Source organism: Ambystoma mexicanum, chromosome 5q (genome assembly GCF_040938575.1).
Source record: "Ambystoma mexicanum isolate Mex_15411 chromosome 5q, UKY_AmexF1_1, whole genome shotgun sequence".
NCBI classification, from domain to species: Eukaryota; Metazoa; Chordata; class Amphibia; order Caudata; family Ambystomatidae; genus Ambystoma; species Ambystoma mexicanum.
Window position 1 is genome coordinate 397,328,542 of NC_090933.1, and position 24,453 is coordinate 397,352,994.

At 47.5% G+C, this 24,453-nt stretch overlaps 1 protein-coding gene across 5 annotated transcripts in view; it reads left to right on the top strand.

Annotated features, from left to right (window-relative positions):
- The window catches only part of GREB1L (GREB1 like retinoic acid receptor coactivator), a 1,340,557-nt gene that overhangs the window by 448,975 nt on the left and 867,129 nt on the right, over positions 1-24,453 (top strand). The gene's annotated exons all lie outside the window — the stretch shown is intronic.

Genomic DNA, 24,453 nt, shown 5'->3' on the forward strand with positions numbered 1-24,453 from the left:
CACCCAATCCCAGTCGACACTGATCCGTGCACCCAGTGTTACGCTCACCTGGCTCCCACAGGGGCTTCGGTCGGACCCGGACGGCGGCGGTCTCCACCAACGTGATGCGTAGTGCAGAGATGACTGACTGGACTGGCCCTCCTAATCTTGTCTGCTTGACCCATAGAAGTATTCTCCTGCAAGTGGAGAGATGGATTTAGCCGCCCGTGGATTCAAGTGATGGCACCCCCCACAGTCCTCCCCACTAACCACCTCCGAAGTGCCCTCTCAGCAATCTCACCTTATACTCTTGAAAGATGAGCTCTCCATCCTGCATGGATTGTAGGGGCGCGTTGATGCCAGTTACTTCAATGGTTTGAAGGCGTGGGAGAGTTCCGGAGAGTATTGACTCTGAGGTTCCTGGCGAGGACCAGTAAGTATCAAGTTCATAGAGTTCAATATGTCCCATGTTCACTCTTGTTCCCCCGTTCCTTCCTTGTCTTGCAGCTGAGTTCGTGAGAAGATGCTCTCGTGGTAGCTGGTGGCGCTCAGGTAAGAGTCTGTATTACCCGGCGCTGTCCGGTAAATGTTGCACGTGTTTAACGTGTTGTTTTTCTCTCTCTTTGCAGGTGCGGCACATGAAGATGTGGAGTTATAGAATGATGCCTCTGGTGGTAAATCAGGTAAGTCTATGGTGATAAGAGTTATATTTATTGGTTTTCTCAGCTTACCTTGTTTTCTTTTGTCCCCCAGGTGCCGGAGTTCGGCGAAGAAATGATGGAGGCAGTGCCGAATCGAAAGATCCTGCGAGGACTGGTGAGTATGGCGCGGCGCTGCAGCTGGAGATGCAACGCGTACTGAAATGATGTTCTTTCCAGGTCCAGAGGCGAGATGGAGCCCGGAATCAGGTGAGGAATTCGAAAATAGTTTGTTTTCTAACCTTGTTCTTTTCTTTCCTCTTTGTTTTAGGAGCTCCAGATTCGAGGCGGGCGTGGCAGAAGATTGGATGCTGACTGCAGGCATGGTGAGCGTTACGCTGCTGGATGCATAATAACGCGCAGCGTGTGCTGCTGTTCGGGCGTGGTTTAAATAGCCTCCAAAGTAGTTCCAGGTAAGAAGTTTCCCCAGAACCACTCCCGAGTAAAAAATAGTCCCTGTAATAAAATAGTCCCATCCAGGCCTCACGTTGGCTTGGACTCACTTGCAGCATGGTCTGCATCAGGTAAGTAAAGTCTGTGATAGGCGCCAGGACTGATTTCTATGATGAGCCTGGCACCTAAGGCGCCAGGACTGAACCCAAACAGCCCCCAGCCAAGGCTGTTGGGGTTTTAATAAGTATCTGGATGCCTGCTCCCGGAGCTGATGGGCTTGGTCCTGAAGAGAGAGAGTTAACAGCCCACTGCAATTTCCACATGCGATAGACGCTTTAAACCTCCGGTCTCATACAGTTCCACCCCACAATTCTGTGTAATGTACAGGCAGTTTTGAAAAATCTAATGTATTTAAAGAAAAATCCAAAGAAACGTGTCCAGCCTTATGCCTAGTTAGCAAAACCTTTTTTGTCTGCATCTCACTGTTTTACAGACAAGCATTTATTTCCATAATCAATTCTGTAAAGAAAGGGACGGACGATGTCCTCAGTTGCCCTCAGCACCTCTCCCTCTGTATGTACTGTCCGCTTGCGTTTATTTTTGCTGTTGTAACAAACTCTGTGCTAACCCCGGGTTTGGGTGTTATATAAATGCCATAAATAAATTATAAATATAAATAAATACATAGACATTCTAAATACACTTTTATTACTTAGAAATAAATGTTACTCATGATTTTTAACTTCACAAAAGCAACTTCACCAAATATGCAAGCTTACACTAGCAAATCTCACCTTCACCTCTGACACCACGATTTACAAAGTCCGCTCACTGTAAATACCATAAATGTGGGTCACATGCTTTGCAACCTGTGCGTGCGATTTTCTGAGAAGATTTGTGTGCAACTTTGTTTACTTACATTTATTTGCCTCCCTATCTAAAGGTTCTGTGCTAGAGATCTAATATTCTCCATTAAAAGGTACAATGGTAAAAGCACCCATGTCCTTTCACATCACACACAGGTCCTTTGAAGGCATCATGAAGTAGATACAGAAAACAGAATAGAATTGTATGTACAAACATTTATTAACTAAACGTTGAGGGTTGAAAAACGGCCTTACTTGCCCTATACGAAGGTGGTATTTCCCTACCTAACTTAAACTAATGATAGTCTGTGTCAGGAAGTCCATAGCAAATGTCTGTCTGTGTCCAAAACCTATACTTGCCCTCACCTATAATTGCATACAATGTATAGGGATGCCAGCATCAAATAAAAAGTGTTCAAAAGGAAAGCTCAGAGCTTCTTCCAGTCTTTGGATGGTAAAACAGGGTTCCCTTCCCCAAGCTTCAACCAGTTCACTTCAATAAAGAGGGATTCCCTTCCCCAAGCTTTGAAGTCTATCGCAGCTCCACAATAACACAGTTCTTCAGTATTTTCAATGTTCCAAAATAACGCAATTCCTTGGGACGCTTCCCAGCTCTTAAGTTTGGTTACCTTTCATCCGTTTATAAATTCAATTCCTTTATTCCATCACCAAGTGACTTGCCTTTATTTAGGAGGGTGTATTCCAACTATATGCAGTTCTTGGACCACACAGTCCACCCATTGCAGGTCACACAACCGACACACCTTTCTTGCCTCTGTTGCAGTTATTTTGCCACAGTTCCAGATTCGCAATAAGGCTTGACTTCCTCTCACTTGTCCTTGAAGCTTTGTTTCGTCTTTCATCACCATTCACTGTTTTGTTAGCTTTCACTCTCAATAACCATTACAAGCTTCCCAGTACACTCGCCTGCTAGGAAACGTATACACTGTTTCAGCTTTCATCAAAACCTCTGATGCTTTGGATGTCCAGTTTTCCTTATATATAGGTTCACTGTTCTCAATCTTTCACTTCACAGTTCCAAAAAAGAGCAAGCATGTCTTCTTACCTCTTAACAATGCTCACTTGACTCTTAGCAATGCTTATTCCAAAGATTCACTTATTGTTGATTTTCTCACTTTGCTTATTAACATTGCTTTTCCATCTCAGCTTCCGCCAAATTAACTTTTTTGGTATTAATCTTTTCTCTGGATTTATCACAGTTCATTACTTACCTGTCGCACTTATTCGGCATTTATTTAAAATTTACCTAAATGAGGGATTTCGCGTCATTGCCATCTTTTCCCTTGAGCTGCTTGCCATATATTGTAAATATCCCCATGAAAACTGTGTCAGTACACCCCGTTACTCGCAGCGCTTCTGGGCGACTCACTGGTGTTGCTTGCCGTATCCGACGAGTGGTCTGGGGCTGCAATGCTTGTCGTGCGTCTTGAAAGCATTCTCTGTCCTTTCAGCCCTCCCGCGGCTCCATAGGCAGCTTCCTTCTCGCCTGCCCCGTCTCACCGATGTACCTTACTGATTCTGTGCCACCGCCAGCCTCCGCTTCGCTGCTGTTTGTTCAGCGGGGCTCCTATGGCTTTTCCCCGATCTCTCCAGCTGCTTCTCCGGTTCAGAGGGAAGCTCCGTCTTTCCTGTACAGAGCTCTCTCGTGTCGGTCTTCTTTCCACCTGGTTTCCCGCTGCGCTTGCTCTGCATCCCTCTCTGGCTTCTCTGGACCTCACAGCATTTCCACGACTGCACTCAGTTCCTTGACAACTAGACTGCGCAGAGCGAGTGCTGCAGTCTGTTGTCAGTCTTAGTCGCATCTTCCTCATCCCAGTACCAAAGTGGTGTTTGTGAATGTAATGTATGTCTCTAGTGTGTCTCTCCCTCGTCTCAGTACCAAAGTGGTATTTACTGGGAGATGCATTATTGAAAAGCTAGGGATGGGACTGGTAATGACATATAAAGGCCTGGGGGACGTTGGGTTCATCAGAAAAGGGAAATGGGGTATACTGTGTCTCACCCAAGGGTGCCTCATCCCCACTCTCCAAGTCCCCTCCACCCAGGTGATCCTCCTGGGTGGAGGGGACTTGCATATCCACCCCCAGGGTGAGGATTCGATGGCCTTTACCTGACTCCCTGGGAAGAGCATAAGTGAGGACGCCCTCAGATTACTCAGTCTACCTGTTAATTTCAGGATAGATTGTATGGGTTTTACACTTTGCACAATTGTCTCTGAATAGAATTAATTCTCTGAGCCATCTTCTGTTGGGTAAGTATCTATTTAATGACTAGGCTCCTACCAGTGGCATTTATAAATGAATCTTTGTCAGGCGTGAGAAACCTGACTGTATTCTCTTCACCTACCGACCCGGGATCTTCCATTCAGGTAGCCATAGCTTTTGGATCTCTACCCTGGGGGTGGGCAAGCGACGGAGGATCACCCGAGTGGAGGGTCACAAGGGATTGGGATAAGAATGCCCAAGAGCGAGGCATGGTATTCTCCCCTAGCCCCATTTTCCATCAGAAACCCCTTCCTCAGCCTACATGGGATGGTTTATAGTGATAATTTCGGAAACAAAAATTTCGAAAGTCAAAATATAGAGAAAAAAAATATCGAAAGAAAGTCGCATTTTTTTTTAAATTATGTTTTTTATTCAAAATGATGGGGGTTCCCCCCCAACCCCCCTTTTTACATTTTTTGTTTTTGTTTTACCCATTTTATTTTATTCCCGGACCGCAAAATAAAAATATAATTTAAAAAAAATGCAATATTTTTTTTTTCGATATTGTTTCGACATTATTGTCTTTCAAAAAAATTTTTCTTGAAATTATCACTGACCACCACATGGGATATTTCCAACCCCATTCCATCACCCATTCCACATTTCCAACTAATACTGGGAAGAAGAGGCAACCAACAGTAGTGAGGATTACCTATGAGAAACACCCTGAGAGACAGAGGGAAGACTGCCACCTGCTACCATTAGGTTGTCCCAATAAAAATAGTCGGGCATTTAACACTGACCATTCACACCTGACTCAACTTGACTCTCTTTTCAGGGCGAAAGGACAGGCTTGTCCTGTTAATTGGAATTTTGGTGGTCAGGCAAACCCATCCCTGAACACACACCTGCAGCCCATTGATACAACCCAGGTGTGTAATAGGAGAGCAGGAAGAGAAGCAGCTGGGGAACAGAAGGGAGGCTGCATGGCTGAGTCCTGCTGTGGGGGATCCCTTCTCAGTCACAAGCCAGATTTTGTAATTAAAGCGGAGCAAGCTGTGAATCCTGAAGGGAGCAGAGAAGCCAAGCAGCAGGGAGCTTGAAGGTAGGGGAGCCTGGGGGATACGGAGGAGAGCGGCATGCTGCAGCGCTGGCCCCAGTGCCTGTGAGGGGCTGCAGTGTGGCTAGGGAGCCGGATTGAGGCAGCCTGTGTTCTGCTGGCGGCGTGTGAAGGAGTGCATGTTCCCTTGGGACGTGTGCCAGTCCCAAGGGGTCTTGAGGGGCAGGTAGTGAGACACTGACCTCGATCCCATATGCCCTGAGAGCACCGCTCGCCAGCGCAATGCTACCTAGTGGGTTTCAAAGGGTAAAAAGTGATGAGAAACTTGGGAGCGTGCGACTTGCTGGTGCGGAAGGAGAGAAGGACTGATTCATGAAAAGCAGCACCTAGTGGAAAGCGAAAAAAAGACAAACGTATGAATCCTTTTGTGAACTTAAAGTCCATTATTGTCCATAGGGAGAGTGGCATTGTGGGACTTGTATTGAGAAGCCAAGTTATATGAGAAATCCAAAGGTGCCGGGGACCGCATATATGAGAAAGTTAAAGGGTTCTGGGATTCATGTAATGAAGAAGAAGAAATACTTGAAACGCAAGCATTGCCTCTGCCAAAAGGAAGCCAGTATCATTTCAAGGAAAGACAGAAATAAGAGGGTGTGAGCGACCCAAAAGGAAAGCAAGAATAAAAGTTCAAAGGTGCAAGCGGCACGGAAGAAAAAGTTAATGTGCAAGATCTCGAACATGCCGGCAGAGGGGGAGCGATGCTCGGACCCTCCCTTCCCCCCCCCAAGGTGAAGGCCCCAGGCGTCCAGAAGGTGACGATGGCCTTAATTCACCCTGCTAAGACCTCGATTGAGGATGTCGCCGCGGCCCTGGCTCAGCCTGTGGAGGCTACACCAGTGGAGGCGCCCTCAGGACCCAGAGTCTCCCTGCCACCGCGGAGGGAGTCTTTCAGGCCCATTGAGAAGACCCCCACGAAGTCCTCGTTGGAAAAGGTGGGGGTGGGGCTGGTGGCCATCGTGGCTACGGACACGCCCTCTGAAGAAGAGCTCATCGAAGTCGTGGAAGAGGCCCAGCCCATCGGGAGGGATCCCGACGAGGGCGACGACGAGAGCGACGGAGTCGACGACAAGGCTCCTCAAGAGCCCTCGCGCCTGTCGTTTCCGGCGCCGCAGGACACTTCGGCAGCCATTTTGTCAGCGATTCAGTCCTTATGTTCGGAGATAAGGACAAGGTTGCCCCTCCCCCCAACGGAGGTACCTGAGCCAGACCCGACGGAGGAACCGGAGCCAGGACCTTCGGAAAGTCCACCGCATAAGAGGAGGAGGACGCATCCTACGCCACCTCTCCCACCTCTGCGGCCTGCTCTGCCTTTCCCCGGTCTACTACCCATGGGGATGATACAGGCACGGACACGGCTACGACAGGTACAGATGACGACGGAGGCAAGGACGGGACGTGTCCCCCATCGCCCACCGCTCGGGCTTCGCCGCCCGACGATATTGGATCCTTTCATGCCATGATTTCCAGGGCATCCGAGCTCTTCCAGCGCTGCCCAGAAGAGAAGAAGAAGGAAGGGTTCCTTTACCAACGGCGCGAGGGAAAAAGGAAGACTGTACTCGCCGTACCGCTTCTTGATGACATCTGGGATGAGGGGCTCGCCCTCCTCAAGAACCCTGTCACGGTGCCGCCAAAGAGGGACCGGTACGAGAAGAAGTACCGGGTCCCCAACGCTGCCCCCTTGTGCCTTCGGGCGCAACCTACCCCGGATTCGGTCGTCTCGGCGGCGGCAAAGAAGAAAGCTGGGGGGGCATCGGCCTCAACATCAACTTCCCCGCCGGACGGCGAGGGCAGGAAGCTGGACACGATGGGACGACGGATCATCTCATCCGCAGCGACGACTATCAAGGCGGCCAACGCCCTGGCTATCGTAGCCCGCTACGACGGAGTTGTGGTTCAAAATTGCCCCTCTGTTGGACTTCCTTCCGGACGCCAAAAGGGCTGAGGCCCTTGAAATCCTACAGGAGGGTGAGATTGCTTCGGACCACGCCATCACGGTGGCAACGGACATCGCCGACACCGGTTTCCGTCAGTTGGGCAACGGCGTTTGCTTGAGACGATGAGGATGGCTCAAGGCCATGGATTTCCGCCAGCCGTACAAACCAAGATTTTGGACATGCCCTTCGACGGGAACAACCTGTTTGGGAAGGCGGTTGATGAGTCCCTTCAGGCCATCAAGACGGACACAGAGACTGCCCGGGCACTGGGAGTGCTCCAACAACGACGGCCGTCCTTTCGGCAGACAAGGTGCCTCCAAGGGATCCGGCAGTGGCTCCTCCACGTACCGCCAAGTGGCAAGATCTTCGTCCCAGGAAGCCTACTGGGGACGCGGCAAGTCAGGTGGTGCCCGTCGTCGTCGACAGGGAGGTCAATGAGGCACGGCAGCCTCCAAACAAGATTGAACCGACCGTGGGGTCGGGCCCCCGCCGAAGCACCCCAGTGGGAGGCCGGCTGGTGAGGTTCGTCAGCGTGTGGGAGTCCATCTCCACCGACCGTTGGGTGCTGGACGCCCTGGCCCAAGGGCACGCGCTCGGGTTTCAGAAGAAGTGCCCTCGGGTTCCACCCGTGGCCAGGAAGGAAAATCACGTCCCTCAACTAGTGTTGGAAGTAAGGGCGATGCTCAAAAAGGGTGCCATCGAGCTCGTCCCAAAGAGGCTTCGGGGCTCCGGAGTTTACTCAAGGTACTTCCTCGTAAAAAAGAAGACAGGGGGATGGCGCCCCATCCTGGACCTACGACGACTGAACAAGTACATCAAGGCACAGAAGTTCCGTATGGTCACCCTCCAGCACGTGCTGGGACAGCTGGAGGAGGGCGATTTCCTGTCGTCGTTGGACTTGGAGGATGCGTACTTCCACATCCCCATTCTAAAAAGACACCGAATGTTCCTCGGGTTCATGGTCCAAGGGCGGCACTACCAGTTCAAAGCCCTCCCGTTCGGATTGAAGTCGGCACCCAGGGTGTTCACCAAGTGCCTTGCACCGGTGGTGGCGCGGCTGCGCCTACAGGGGATCCACGTCTACCCCTACCTGGACGACTAGCTCATCCGGGCAAGGACAAGGGAGCTCGCCGTGGAGCACACTGCGAAGTCCGTCCAGCTGCTCACGGACCTGGGATTCTCCATCAACTTTCCAAAATCCCACCTGGTTCCGTCGCAAGTCGCCCTGTTTCTGGGAGCTAAGCTCGACCCAGTGGCGCGGCTGGCCTCGCCGTCGGAGGAAAGGACCAGGACCATTCTGGGCAAGGTGCAGCGTCTGCTGGCCACGGACATGGCCAGGGTGAGATCTATCAAATCCCTCCTCGGGATGATGTCCTCCTGCATTTATCTGGTGCGCCTTTGCAGGCTTCGGATGCGCCCCTTACAAGAGTTCCTCGACGCCCGCTGGGTCCAGTCGACGGGCAGCTTCGAGGACAGGATCCCTCTCAATGAGACGTTCCGTCAGGTGATCCGGTGGTGGGGTACCCGATCCCATCTGTCGGCGGGCACGGACTTTCAGACCCCAGCTCACCAGGTGACGGTGACGACGGACGCCTCCCTGGAAGGTTGGGGAGCGCCTTCACGCGAGAGGCCTTTGGCTCCCGGAGGAGAAGTCTCTCCACATCAACATCTTGGAGCCACGCGCAATGTTCTGGGCCCTCAGGTCCTTTCTTCCGTCCCTCAAGGGCAAGGTGGTGAGGATCTTCACCGACAACACCACCACGATGTTCTACATCCGGAAGCAGGGCGGAACCAGGTCCCCTGCCCTATCCAAGGAAGCCCAGGATCTGTGGCATTGGGCCGTTGCCCAGGGGATGTTTCTGGTGCCTCTTCATCTGGCAGGAATAAAAAACACGATTGCCGACTCACTCAGCAGGGAGCTGCGCTCGTGCCACGAGTGGGAACTACGCCAGGATCAAGTGGATCGACTCTTCCGACAATGGGACGAACCACAAATCGATCTCTTTGCGACGGCGACGAATTCCAAGTGCTGGCGGTTCGCCAGCAGGTCCCCCCAGCCGAGGAGCATGGGCGATGCTTTCTCGTTCCCCTGGGACTACCTATTTCTTTATGCGTTCCCTCCGCTGCCGTTGCTGCTCCGGCTCATCAACCAGCTCAAGAGGTCCCGGTGCAGGATGATCTTTGTTGCACCGGCGTGGCCGAGACCGATCTGGTTCCCGGACCTTCTGGACTTGTCAACGTCCCCACCAGTCAAGCTACCGACGGACGCAGACCTTCTCTCCAGAGAAGGAGGCACCATTCTTCACCACAACCCGGAGTCGCTGAACTTGCAGGCCTGGCTCCTGCAGCACTAGAGTTTGGAGGGTACGACATCCCGGCCGACTGCAGAGAGGTTCTTGCAAAGGCCAGGGCATCCTCAACTCTCAAGTGCTACGGACATAAATGGAAGAGGTTCTCTGTCTGGTGCCGTGCACAGAAGATTAACCCTCTGCGGATTACGGCCCCTCAAGTACTGCCATACCTACTGTCGCGGGCCAAAGCTGGACTGGCTCACGCCTCCATCAAAATACATCTGGCTGCAATCTCCCGATATACCAGGACTACGGGACGGGCGTCCTTGTGGTCTCATCGCCTGGTGAAAGAATTCATGAAGGGACTATTCCGATCATTCCCGCCGGTGAAGGCTCCTGCCCCGGCGTGGGAGCTTAATGTGGTGCTGACCAGGCTCATGGGGGCCCCATTCGAGCCTATGCATTCGGCGCCTTTGAAGTTCCTGTCATGGAAGACGGATTTCCTCGTGGCCATCACCTCCGCACGACGAGTGGGAGAGATCCAGGCCCTATCTTGCAAGCCTCCATACTTGACTTTTCATGACACGAGGGTGGTGCTGAGGACACACCCTTCCTTTATGCCCAAGGTGCCGTCGGACTTCCACCTCAACGAGCCCTTGGTGTTGCCAGTTTTCTTCCCGTCGCCTTTGTCGCCGGCCGAGAGGACTTTGCACTCGCTGGATGTAGCTAGAGAGCTGAAGTTCTACGTGGACCGCACGAAGAGTTTTCGGAAGACGTCACAGCTGTTTGTGAACTTTGGGACTGTGAATCAAGGGAAGGCTCTCTCGAAGACTTCCATTTCCAGATGGCTCTCCGGCTGCATCATGCACTGTCACCGGTTGGCAAACCGACCGCTGCCCGGCCGTCCGAGAGCCCATTCGACCAGAGCGATCGCTGCTACCACGGCGTTCCTGTCTGGTGTGCCCCTGCTGGACATCTGCAGGGCTGCGACGTGGAGGTCGACGCACACCTTCACAAGATTCTACTGCGTCGATCGGGACTCCAGGGTCGGCCAAGCAGTGCTGCGCAACCTGTTCGCCTAAGGTGAGCCTGGTGAGGAGGTAAGAGTTGCTTAATGTTGAGTTGTTGTATTGCTTAATTTTGAGCCTGTTGCCACCTCCCGTGGTTGTGCATGTGTGTACTGCTATGTATTCTCTTATTCATGAGCATGTGAATCCATGCCAGACCCCATGCTGGAGAAGGAACAAGTTACTTACCTGTAACTGTTGTTCTCCAGCATGGGTCTGGCATGGATTCACATGCAAACCCTCCCGCCTACCCCTCTGCGGCTCTTCACTTGGTCATACTGCCACTTTACGTGCTACCAAATCTGAGGATGGCTGCCAGAGACGGGGCTTAGGGAGAGGGCAGTCATTGGCTGGGGCAGTATGACCCAGAGACCAGTGATTGGTTACTACTAAGAAAGACAGATCAGAAACAAAACTGATACTGATTTTTTTCTATACCGAGGATTCCCGGCCTAACGACGGGGAATATTCATGAGCATGTGAATCCATGCCAGACCCATGCTGGAGAACAACAGTTACAGGTAAGTAACTTGTTCCATCTTGACAAGTTGAACATTTTGTTTAAAACTGAAGAAGCCTAAGCTTTTATATGGTGAAACAAGGAGGCATAAGCTCGGGGAAGGGAACCCTGGAAGAAACTGTTATATTTGTGTTTGATTTGAAACTTGGAATGAGTGAAGCTTGGGGAAGGGAATCCCCCAGGAACCAAAGACATTGGGAATTGTTGAACAGAGTATACAAACTTTGTGGAGAAGAGCTGATGAACACATTTTTTTGATTCTGGCAAACATTGTTGATACTGCCAAGCCACACCTTGTGGGAAGACCACTCGAAACCAGCCTTGGTATATTTTTCTTTTTGAACCACTATTTTCTCCTTAAAGAGACTTCCTACCACATTTTATCAGAGATTGAGGGCAAGCATAGGTGTAGACCTAGACAGATTTTGGCTTTGGACATAGATGGCCCTTAGAAACATCAATTGAGGGAACCATCCCTTTAGAGTTGGGGCTAGTTGGGTATTACACCAACCACAGAATTATGGTAAATAAAGTTTTGAAACTATAACACTTGAGTCTGCCTCTCTTGATACCATGCGTGTCTCACTCAGGTGATAAAGTTTCATGCCTACTTTATAGCCCGAATAACTGACTGTTCCGGCGGAACACACAGATTCTAATTTTGATGGTAACCACCCTCCTGCAGAACAAAATTGCATTTACTTTTTATAAAATGGCAGTTTTGCACCCATGCATCATAAAAGTCACTTGCTTTTGCTGAACATGAAATCTCAATTGTACTTTCAAATATAAAACATAGAGCCTTTTTATCTTAAACTGTCCCTGTTAAAACTAACATTTCCTTTTGCTTCAAGGTCCCCTTATTCTCTGGATTTACCATGGACAATATATATATACCCAAATAAAGTTCCTCCCAAGGGGATGGCCCTCACAGAAGATTCAACGCCAGAAATGCTCCTTCAATGACGTAGCCAAACAAAGGATCGACTCCTTGTAGTATCCAGTTTTTATTTTGACATGTAGTCAGAAAGAAGAGTAAAACACAGTACAACGCGTTTCACAGCGGTCCCACTGCTTGTTTGCGTACTTAGACTTGATCAGTGATTGACATAGAATATATGCATATACACTCGATCTCTATAGTTGTTTTTTTTCATTTTGTCGACCCTTTTCCCTTTCTACTATATCTTGAAAACAAGTGTTTCAGAAACAGTAAAGGGCAGTGGCCATTTTTTAACAGATGACATTTGAATGCAAAACCTACAAGTAACGCGGTTAACTCAGTAACTCGATCACCGGTACTCATGACAATTATTTATAATGAGAATGATTATATCAAAGTACTCCATTTCATAAAAGATAAAATAAATATAAATACAATATCTCATGTTTAGCAATTTAAAATGCCATAGAGGTAGTGAGTTTGAAAACAGTTTTTACAGAATGTCAATTACAATCTGCCAAGGTGCTTAGTGCATGCAATTCATAGCTGCCAACATATGGTTCAGGCAATAAAGTGCTTGAGCAGTAAGGTGCATAGTGCATGGATGTTACAATACATTAAATAAAGTGAATAGTGCATTCTATGGTCATTGCACTTTATGTACAACTGCCTTATTCTCAAATTAAATGTTTCAGGCAATAAAGTGCTTAAACAATAAAGTGCATGGATGTTACAGTGCATTAAATAAAGTGCATAGTGCATTCCATTGTCATGGCACTTTGTTATGTATGAATGCCTTGTTTTCAAATGAAATTATGAATGGCGGTACAGCATAACAGCTTGCCTTAATGATAAAGTGCATATGTGTTTACCTAATGCACAAATGCCACATTATAGACTGTTAGGTCTAATCTATAATACAATAGGTTCACTACAGGGTCAGTGATATAGCCGTAAAATGCCAAATGTATAAGGATTTCAAAGCATTCCATATAATATTGTAGGGTCTCCTTTAATATGCTCAAACACTGGGCACATGAGATGGAAAGGGGTATGTATTTGTGGGATAATACGCCGGACAACAAGAGAAAGAGATTGAGGAAAATGGAAATTTAAAGGTTTTAAAAAAATAACGCAATCCATTTGGGAGTGCGCAGTCTCATGCGCATCTGGTGAGGCGAAGGAATTGAATGAAAGTCACACCCACTACTGAGGATTATGGATCTTAGTGTAATTACAGACCTACACCCTAGTAGTTAGCACAGACAGACTAGAGAAAAGAAAAAGGAAAAGAAAAATGCATGTTAATCTGTACTTTTTTACGTCCCCAGAAACGTATAAAGTGCTTTGTCGAGTTTATGTCCCTTAGGGTTTTTTTGTTTCATGGTCTAAGATGAACTTTGTTGCCATCTGGCACAGTTCAAGTTGGCGATTGCCCCCTCTGGGATTTTCCTTGACATGATGTAGTCCAAAAAACTTTAAACTTTCTAACTTCCCCTCATGTATGTCTCTGAAATGAATGGCGATGGGATAGGAAGGATGAAAGTGTTTGGTAACTCTCATGTGTTGTAAGATTCTACGTTTGAATTGCCCAATGGTGCTTCCTATGTACCAAAGTTTACACAAACACATGAGAGCCTATACAAGATATTCCGTATTGCACGTAATTTTAGTTTTTAGTTCCACTATATGGCTTAACAGGGGTTGTATATAGTTCTGTAGAGGGCATGTTTACATGCTTTGCACTCGTGCACTTAAAGAAGCCAGTGGTTTTCGTGCTGAGCCATAGAGAAGATTTAGGGGTTTTGGTAGTTGAGGGCATGAAGCAGCTTACCAATGAGTCTTTGATGGCCACTGATTTCCTGAATGTTATGTTAACGCGTTCCTGTAGAACTGATGACAAGACTTCATCTACTTGCAACACATGCCAATGTCGATGCAGTATCTTGCATACAATATTGGAGTGGGTGCCGTACGTGAGGATTAGTCTGGTTTTGGTGTCCTTTTCTGATTCCTTTGGCTTTCTGTTGGTCGATAACATAGAGGTCCGATTAAGCTTGTGGGCTTTTAAAAAAGCTCTCTCTAAGATGGCCTTCTGATATCTGTTTGACAAAGTTCATGGCGGTGTATTTGCATTCTTTGTCAAAACATTCCAATTTGGTGCAGTTTTGTCGAATCCTCACAAATTCACCATACAGTATACTCCACTTAAGCAATGTCGGATGGTTGCTGCTAGTGAAAAGTGTCATATTAGAGCTAGTTGGTTTTCGTTGAAGTTCGGTGATAATTTCTTCTTGGTTCGATTTAACCACAACATCCAGGAATATTATGGACTCACTACTGTGCGTCTCTGTACATTTTAAGTTGAGATTATTTACATTCAAAGTTTGTAGCAAACCGCGCTTAACCTCTAAGTGGGTACGTCCTGGGTGGCCCTAGTTGCTGATCATCTTTGTGGAAAAACTGTATTTATAATGCACTGGTTACTTAAATAAAATGCACAAGTGTTTTAGCACAACCGAATGCCCTGGTTCTTTCTGTTTGTTGGATTGAAATGGTATCCTAGATAATATCAGGATGCTTTTAAGATCGAACAACAATTTTCTTGCGAATATATATATATTTTTTTTAAATCGTTGCTTTATGATCTAATTGTCGTTATGCATGCATAGATTAAGAGAGGTAGAACAAGAATGGATTGAATAGGGAATTGAGGTAATTAAATGCTCCCCCATTTCCCATGTAGTCCACACATATCTGGTATGACTAATCTTCTTAATAGCCAAGTGTGACTGTCTACGTTTGGTACAACATTCAGTAATTTAGAGAGAAAATAGACCTTGGTAATCCCTACATTGAGCTGATTATAACTCATAAAATGGGAGCATTTAATTTGAAATGCAACGTATTAAGCACTAAGCACCTGAGATAAACCACATACCTTGACAACCCCAATATACAAGTTAGTTCTAAGCAAGTAGCATTTTAAAATATAAACTATTACGTTAAGATACATTATGATGAATAAGGCACTATATGCGATTCTTAAGAACAGTGGGTGAATGCGTAAAAACCAAGAACAACTGAACATGTGAAGCACTTTGCATTTTATGAAACAATTATGCACTTTACAATTAAGAGGAAGGGGAACTACCGAACACAGATACCGAGGATGACCCTCTGGGAAACAGTATCCATCACTACATAGTCATCTCCTTTCAGGGGAAACTGGGATACATATGACGCTCCCACAGGAGACATGCCAGAAGAGACCCCAAAGCAATCACCACCGGATGAGATGGGTGCATTTCATTCCATGATTAACAAAGGGTGCCAGGAGTTTGGGCTCACGCCAACGGTGGAAAGGGATTGCTTCCTATTTGACTTGACCACATGATCAAATGTAGAAGAGTAATAATCTTCATCTCCATCCTCCACCACTTCTGGGAAGAAGGCCTATGAACAATAAAACACCCATTGATGAAACCAGCGGTAAAGGGCTGGCTTGAGAAAAAAATGTAAAGCCCCAGAATCTACGTCTAAATGCCTTGCCTCTCATTGCATCCCCGAGTTTGTAGTCTCTGCGGCGGCAGGAAGAAAGGTCCACATGCAGTCGCAGAAATGCTGAGTCTCTCCGGAGAATTAAGGATGAAATATAGATGCGTTTGCGCAAAAGGTTAACCATTGGAGCCACCATAGTAAAGGCGGCACAGGATGACTGAACTGGAGCACTTGCCAGAGGAAAAAAGAAAGGAAGCACATGTCACCCTTAAAGCGGTAGAGGAAGCTTCAAATCACAAAATAGTGATAGATCTAGCTGAAACTGGCTTTAAACAAATAGGAATTGGGGTGATAATCCGGCAACAAGGCTGTCTCCTCTGTACAGACTTTCTACCAGAGGTTCAGCATAAAGTCATAGATATGCCTTTTGAAGGGGACAACCTGTTTGGTACTAAAATAGACAGCACCTTCAAGGCAATGAAGGCAGACAATAACAGTCGGATCCCTTACTACTCTACAGGGCAAAAAAGAATTTCAGTCCCTTCAGGGGAGCATCCGGCAGAACTACCTCTTCTTCCTCCAGAGGGCGAGGACGATATTGTAATAAAAGCACCTACTTCTCGCACGGTTACAAAAGGAGTTTCCAAGGGTACCAGATGTCTAAAGACTACAGGTAGGCACAACATCGCTGGGGATACTCGTCTGCTTAAAGAGGAAGGCATGGTAAAACGTAAGCATGACTCGTCGCAGTACATAAAAAGGGCACAAATGGGGGGGGGGGGGCAACATCACAAACTACGTGGCCGAATGGAGCAATATATCAGACAGGCAGGGTCCTAGATGTCATCCAACAAGGTAATCTCCTAGAGTTTGCCAAGCCTCCTATTATGCCTTCAAAGTAGCAGGGGCTTCCACACCTAGAAATTGTCCAACAGTGAGGGTAAGAACTGCTACAAAAATATGCCATAGAAAAGGTGCCCCCACATCTCCAAGGCACAGGTACACCAGGTACTTTGAGATAAAAAAGCCAGATGGCAAATGAAATCCAGTCCTCAACCTAAGAAGGTTAAACAAATTCAGAAAGAAACAGAAGTTCAAAATGATTACACTGCAAGAGGTCATAAGAGCGGTGCAACCTCAATACTTCCTAGCGTCTCTCGACCTGTAAGGCTCTTATTTCCATATTCCAGTGCAGCAAAAGCACAGAAAGATCACTACCAGTTCCTGCTCAGATTAGCCCCCGACCCTCTGAACATTCACAAAGTGCCTCGCAGAGTATCTCGGGAGACAGGGCCACCACGTCTACCCGTATTTGGACTGGCTAGTGAGGGCACCAACGCAACCTCTTGCAATACAATCCATCTTGCTAACAGAATAGACCCTATCCTCCAGGCAACCATCCAAAGAACTAGTCTTTCTTGGGGTTCATTTTTCCACAAGGGATGCGCTAGTACAGCCGTTGGCAGACGAGATCAAGTCCTTCACATCAATGGTGCCCACCTTCCAGCAGGGACAGTGTATTACCTTCCAAAAATGCATGCAGCTGCTGAGAACAATGTCCTCCTGCGTACCTCTCCTTCCAAATTGCAGACTGCACATGAGGCTACTGCAACAGGTGGTCCCAAATAACTGCGTCATGGGAATACAGGATAATAATCACCCCCATGCTGACAAGCAAGCTGAAATGGTGGTCCTTCACATGCCACATGAACTTGGGGAACCCCTTACAGGAACCAATGTACCGAAGGACCATGATGCATCCATGTCCGACTGGGAGGCTCTAGTCGGTCATCTCCACATCAAAGGGCAGTGAACACCATCGGAGACAGCACTACATATCAACATCCTAGAGTTGTGAGCGATCGGATGGGTTCTACGATCATTCCTGCCGGTGCTACAGGGGTCAACAGTGAGGGTTCTCATGGACAATACAACTACGATGTATGACAACTGAAAACAAGAGGAACCAAGATCCAAAACTCTGTCCCAGGGAGCTCAACAAATATGGCACTGGGCGATCACCAAGCGCTTCTCCCCAAGTGCACCATTTCCCAGGAATACAAAACTCTGTGGCGGACTGTTTCAGCACAGCAACCACACAATGCCACAAGTGGTAACTAAATGACACACAACCCAGGAAAGTCGTCACGTGATGGTCTCATCCAAAGATAGATCTGTTCGCAACCAGACAAAACAAAGTGCAAATAATTTGTGAGCAGGGTTCCCCCAAAAGGTATCGATTGGGGGGGGGGAGGAGCTTTTTCCGTATCATGGACAGACCTATTCGCCTATGTGTTTCCCCCAATACCAGGGATGGTATGGTATTGTTTATTTGTAAAGCTCCTATACACAAAGCAAGTGTTTTAAAGCGCTCAAGGAGGGAGGAAGAAAGTAAAAAAACAACTGTCATTCAGAGCCCTTGAATTCCTGAATTCCTGAATGATGCAAGTCTGCACGGGCAGAGTGGGTGCATGGAACAAGTGCATATAATGCATTTAACTATGTAGATAATAGCAAGTAGGTCTGACAACGATTCTGCAGTTTTTCCAAGTGCATTGAGGCGCCACCATGCAAGGAGGGGAGACCAGGGAAAAACAAACTGGGGGAGGGGACCAAGTGCACCCAGTCAGAAGCTGGGGTAAGTGCTGAGCTGAGAGATGCCACTCTTATGGGTCATTTACCAAGTGCAGTAACGATGAGGCAAGTGCAAGGGCCGGAGGCAAGTGCGAGAGGACTTGTGAGGGTGTCGGGGACCTGTGAGACTCTGAGGTACACCAGGCAGCCAGTCAGCAGGCTGCGCGGAAAAGAAGGGCGAGGGGGATAGAACTGAGAGAAAGATTAGCCGGGTAGAGGGAGAGAGAAAGAAGAGGAGAAGAGGAATGTGTTAAGGAGTTTCCAGAACTTAAGGAGATCAGGCTCAAGACGGAGAGCGGCAAGGATGCAGATGATAACCCACCTGCACCACCTCATTCTAATAGCACCAGTGTGGCCATGCCAACTGTGCTATTCAGGCCTAGTCGAATTATAAGAAGACCACACGATCTGGCTACCGGGCACCCCCCGATTTGGTGTCCCAAGACGAGGGGAGGATACTGCACCACAACCATCAGCCACGGAAGTTATCGACATGGCTCCTGACTTCTCAGAATTTGGGCACATAGAGGTCCCAGAGGAATGTGAGAAAGTTCTGCATGCAGCAAGAGCATCCTTATCTAACTGTTCATATGAATTCAAATGGAAGAGATTTTGTACGTGGTGTGTGCAACAAGGCTTACAACCACTGACAATATACCCAGAACAGCTCCTTTCAAACCTCCTATACTTGGCTCAAGGGGTCCTCTCCCATTCCTCGATTAGGATTCAGCTGGCTGCCATATCCAGGTACAACAGGAGGAGAGACTGAGCACTGTTATTCAGAAACATGCTCATTAAAGATTTCTTAAGAGGCCTGTTTCATCTGTTTCCGCCTACCAGGAAGTCAGCACCTCAGAAGGTCTCATGAGAGCATCCTACGAACCTCTGGCCAGGGTAAATATCAAATACTTATCATGGAAAGTGGCTGCCATTTTTGGTGCTTATCACCTCATCAAGGAGAGTGTCTGAGATAAAAGCTCTTGCAGGGAAACCTATTGGCATTTCGGAAGGGATAAAGTAGTGCTTAGAACCAACCCTCACTACACCCCTAAAGTCCCTACAGATTTCCACATGAACTCTACCATCCTACTACCAGCTTTTTTCCAAAACTCCACATCACCAGCAGAAATTGCCCTGCACTCCCTCGATGTGACAAGCGATTCAATATTACCTGGACAGGACACAATCTTTCAGAGAGACTACACCACTATTTGTGGCTTTTTGCCCTTCCAATAAAGGAAAGGCGATCTCAAAACAAGGTATCCAGGTGGATCTCATCAGCGATCTCCCTCTATCATTCAAATGCAAATAAACCATTGATGAGCAAGGTCCATGCCCATTCCACAAGGGCCACAGCAGCGCCCCCGGCGATGTGGGCAGGAATTCCGCTGACAGACATATGTCAAGCTGCCTCCTGGGCAGTGCCCCACACATTCACCAAACCTTACTGCCGGGAAGGGCAACAAGTGGCAGATGCAAGCCTACAGCTCCTGTTCCATTAAGGTACGCTTTTACCTGTGTCTCCTCCACCATAATGAAAGTACTGTTGTATGTTGTCTTCAAAACATGTGAATCAAGAAGGATTCAATGCTGGAGAAGCAATACTTTTCTTCATTGGTATCTTTATAATCTTAAATAGATTCACATGCTCGCCCCCAACCCCCGTCTGCCCCCAGCGTAAAAAGGCCTATTCTCAGGTAGTGCAAAAGGTCAGCACTTGCCTGTTAGAACCTGAGCATGGTCTCCTGGAGAAGGTGCTTACTACTAGACATCCTGTTGGCTGGGACCAAAACCACCCATAAGTAGGGAAGGAAAGACTATACTATACAGCACACCTGTTTTTTCCTTTAAATAAATGTCGGTGTGTAACCAGAGATTTCCAACCTGACAATGGTGAATATTCAAAGCATGTCAATCTGTGAAAGATACCAATGCTGGAGAACTGGAGTTACAGGTAAGAAAAGTACTCCTTATTCTGTGTTCAAAAGTTGCAATCTATGCAGGCATAAAGGTAGTGTTTAGCCCTTTTCACAAAGGACAACACATTTTCCCTGTCCCTCGTAAAGGCAGTGTGGTCTTGATTTAACGAGTATGTTTCCCACTCTAAAGCGACAAATTCTCATATCCTTTATATTCAGTCATGTGCTGTGGGAACTTGGTCACTCTTCCATCTTTGAGTGATTAGGAGCCATACCTCCCCAAGTATTATAGACACTGCAATATTTTGGCTTTGGATTGAGGGGCTATCTCTGTGTCCCACATCCCCAAAAGGTAGAAGGATACAGAATCCAGGACAGGGTAAGTGAATATCTTCTGGATTAATGCCCCAATTGCCTTCTACTATTCCTGTGTCCTCTGACATGTTCACAGAGGGATATTTCTCCTCTGTGAAAGGGACAGTGTGCTAAAGCCTTGGTTGAGACTCTCCCAGGGGCCATCCACCCAAGAACAGGTCAATGGGCTGTGTTCGTGCTGGTAGGGAGACTCACAGACCCCCCTTTGATTTGCATATTAAGTAAGTTTGGGTCTCACCCTAAGCTACCAGGAGAATCCAGACGTGGGCCCCAAGCTCACTGTTATTAGAGAGGCACAGCTCCACCTGATGAGGTCCGACTAGGCCGAAATACGTGTCTGGGGTTGCTGTCTGTACTCTTGTGAAGAGAATTGCCTAGCATTTCAGTGCTGGACTGCCCATGGCAGGTCAATGGGTTGTGTTCATGCTGGTAGAGAGACTCCCAGACCCCCCTTTGATTTGCTTTGAAGAATGACCCGGAAAAGAGACTGTTTTGGCCCACATTTGAGTTATTCTTAATAGTGGTCGGGTTAGGTAGAGTTAGTAGAGTCTGGGACTGCAGGCTATTACTTTTGACTTGATGACCCGTAGCCCAGCACCTTTAGTTCATTTAGATAGATAAGGTTAACCCTCTAGTATTAGAGAGAGATAGCCCTTTACCATTTATTTAATTAATAACCAAAGTATCATCCTTCTTAGGACCCGCCATACATGTCATGGTCTCAGTGAAAGACGTGGAGATCAGGAGCAGCGCAACGCACTAGACCTGATAGCGTTGCACTGTTACATGTCTCTGAAACGCAGAAGAATGATGTGGCTGAAATCGATCTCGCCGCGCCTTCGGTAATCTCCACGAAAGTTGGTGGGCCCCAGTGTAGTATGCCAGGATACGCGGGGAGGAAGTAGTATTTCTAACACCTTGTCATCTAAGGATAGGAGGACTGCCGGGGTATCCTTCCTTTTATTGTCTTCGTTTCTTCGATCCTGTAGGTCTCTAGGTATTAGTTTCTTCACTTTTGCATCGCATCATTGCTGCATATGCAGATTTCTCGGCTCATCTGGTTCTCTTTAGTTGTAAGTGATCTATGGTTCGTCTGTAGGCCCTAAGATTGGCTCTGGAGGGATTTCTCCCCATCACTTCCTTTAGCGCATGTAGTTCTCTCCCTTGATGGTCTGCTCTAGGGCCTTCAGTTGCTTATCCCTTTGTGAATTCAGTGATATCAATTCACCCCATATAACAGCCTTGAAAGCGTCCCAGGTCACGCTTTCTGGCATGAGGCTTATCTGCTAAATAGTTTATCTCTTACTTTCTCAGTCTTGATTGAATCTGTAATGGGTTCACCTAGGAAACTCCATTTCCACATCCCTGTCTTTTCTCGAAGAAGACGGTCGCTTGCACCGGGCGTGATCTAACAGGGAAATTCTATCTATTGTAGTCTCTACCACTTTGCCCATTAGTGTTGCTGAAATCCAAATGTATTCTCCTAGATAAAGTATGGTGAACACTAGAAGAAAAAAAGTGAAATTTCGTTCATTGACCCCTAACCTCTATCCACACCTCACTAAGATTTAGTCTTTCCATATCCCCTTCAAGACGCTTGGACCCACCCCACAGTCCTGGGCCTATCTTGGCTTCTGTCAAGTGTTTAAGACCAAGCCACATTGATGTCAACCATAAGGATTTTGTCACCCTCTGTAAAATGTCCCTACTGGACCAGGGTCTCCAGTATGAATCCTTCCTTATCTGAGTTAGGGGCATACAAAGTAGTGCTATTGATATGTTGTAACCCCAATTGACCCATGTGCGTCTTCGTTGATCTTGTCCACTTTAAAGTCTAGATTATCCCGCAAAGCTAAAAGGACCAGCCACGTTTTGCTGGTCGTAGTTGAATGTAACACTTGTGAGTACTGTCTAAATTTCAGTTACGATCTAAATGTACAGAGGGAGGTGGGTTCCCTGTAGGACAACTAGGTTGGTTCTTCCATCAATGAGATAGTGGTCTATTTTCTTTCTACTAAATGTGGAGTTAAATCCCCTTATGTTTTGCGTTAGTAACCAGAATTTATATCCTTATGTAGCGTATCTCGTATATGGTCCTCCATAGCGGTTTCCACATTTACATCCCAAGTGCCTCTTCATATCTAAGTTAGAGTAGATAAGAAATGCATTTGTGTAGCCCCCGATCTCCATTTGTACCCCATCCTCTATCCCAACTTCTCACACCCCCACCCCACAAAAACATTACAAATCTAAAAGACCCAAAGTATTTGTGGGTAATGCGCTCAGGTATAGACCCAAATGACAAAACTTTGAGGATGCCTAAGGCACTCAAGTGGATTCAAGCAGATTAACCCCTCCTCCTCGCAAGATTATCTAAACAGTACTGATACTCTGCACCTTATACCAACATGTTCACATAGTGGCCGTAGCCAATTCGATTCTCTGCATGTCGTTCCCAGAAGGAAGGATTGCTGTTCTGCCCCACGGAGGATGTTGTAGTTCAGTCAACTTCGCATTTGAAGAGGCAAAAGGGGTGTCGCTCCTGGCCTAATTGTACCTGTGGGCTTTGTGGGCCTTTTTTTGCAAGTTAATTGATATCCATGACCATTCACATGGTTTCCTATTTTGGTTCTTCATTTGACCCACTGTGTTTAGCTTGTCTTGTCTTCAAGTTGCAGTAGGCCCATACCTTTGCTTAATGTAGTTCTGCAGTGTTGAGATCCTTCCTGTTGAAAGGTTAGGCCAATTGTAAAGGTCCACTGATACCCAATTTCTCGTTTGGCAATGTCTCCCGTTATAGGAGCCATCTCTGTGTTTTTGTTTTGTAAATAATGGAATAAAAGGACCTCCGAGTCCCCCTCACATGTAGGGCCCTCCTGTCTAGCAAGATGTGATTTCTTCCTCCGTCGCGTCTTTTGAGAGGTTCCTTATTTGGATATTTGCACACCTCGATTGATTCTCCAAGTTTTCGCATTGCAGTTCTAGTTTTCGCGATGCTCTGTTGAGATGCTCTTGCAGCTCACTATTGCTCTGGGTTGCATCTTAGATGTCGGGGGAGGCTCTCTCTCTCTCATTGGTATCAATCCTATGGTCTTGTTGCGCCAGCTCTCCCTTGATTTCCAGAATGAATTGTGTTGGGTCCACCTTGAGGGAGTGGAATTGTTCTTTGAAGATCACCGTATACGAGTCGTGTAACTTCGGGAGGCAGTATTGGAATACTTTTTTAGCAAGGTTTTCGATACTGGCTTCTCCTTGATGGTTCTCCATTGCCAGTTTCCTTCCTTGTGGGCAGTTGTTCATTTCACTGGACGTACTCCATCAGTGTTGTAGACCCCATCTTGTTGCCCGAGCCCTGCAAATGGGGGCCAGGGTACATTCTTTTACTTATTATTTCGTCATTTGTGAGGACCCCCTCCTTAGGTTAGCAGGTTTCCATGGGCTACTCTCCCACTTGCCAGCTTCTCATTTCTCACGGCCTGGAAAACTACGTGTGGCGGGGGGGGGGGTCACAGAGGGTACCACAGCTGCACAAACAGTGCTCCAGTAGCTGTGCATCTGAGGTTCTTATGGTGCAACCCCAGCTTCCTCGTAGGCAGGTCAAGATTGGGTCTATGATGGTCCAGCTCCCACGGTACTATTTCAACACGTGCAAGAGCGGAGGGGGAGTGAAACGTCTCAGAATGTTCCTTTCTGGGCCTAGGCGCTGCAGGATCCATGGCCCTGGAAAGTTGACAAGACCGATGGTGTCAGAATGCTCCACTGCTATGTGTTGTCTCACCATTCGGGACAGAAAAGCACCATCTTTTCCTTGGCTTAAAGGTCCAGTTCAGCGCTGTCGTCACAACCCTCTGTTCCCTCGCTTCCTGGTATGCTCCATGTCCGCTCTGGCAATTTGTAGCAGAGCGCATGCCATCCAGGGTCAGTGTGTGGTATTCTCTCCTGGCACCGAACCCCCGATTATGGATTATTCCTTAGGTAGTGAGTATTG